Here is a 440-nt window from a genome sequence, read left to right as displayed (position 1 = left end):
TTCACAATCTATATATTTTGTAAATTAGTTCGCCGAAGTATTTGATATTGTAATTATCCCTTAGAATTTTGCATATAAAATTGAGGAATTTGATCACCATAAATTAAAGAAGAATTTGTAATTCTAAAACTTGAGTTAGCATAACGTAAGGGAAAGATATAACTGAGGCAAGTCAAAATGACGGCATAATTAGGTGTTAACCACTTTGTCTAATGGACTAATGCATCATTAGTAATTAAAGTTAGTAAACTGCCCTTCTTTATTGTCTTTCTTTTTATTTATTAATTATTAATAATAACTTTGTTTTGCCTAATGACATTTTTTTAAATAAAAATAAAAAATTGAACCTTTTTCTCGATTTATGATTGTTATTTTTTTTGGAGGAGTCATGTTAATCTTCTTTGTATCGTTCTAAATTTATCAAATGTCTCCGAAGGGAC

General features: G+C 26.6%; 1 non-coding gene across 1 annotated transcript; it reads right to left on the bottom strand.

Moving 5' to 3' along the window:
• Window positions 1–336: 336 nt before the first annotated feature.
• LOC125853041 (U6 spliceosomal RNA) lies at window positions 337–440 on the bottom strand. Its single transcript, XR_007445111.1, has one exon. It is a non-coding gene; the product is annotated as a U6 spliceosomal RNA (small nuclear RNA).

Source organism: Solanum stenotomum, unplaced genomic scaffold (genome assembly GCF_019186545.1).
Source record: "Solanum stenotomum isolate F172 unplaced genomic scaffold, ASM1918654v1 scaffold7955, whole genome shotgun sequence".
NCBI classification, from domain to species: domain Eukaryota; kingdom Viridiplantae; phylum Streptophyta; class Magnoliopsida; order Solanales; family Solanaceae; genus Solanum; species Solanum stenotomum.
This window is presented reverse-complemented; position numbering and strand designations above follow the sequence as displayed.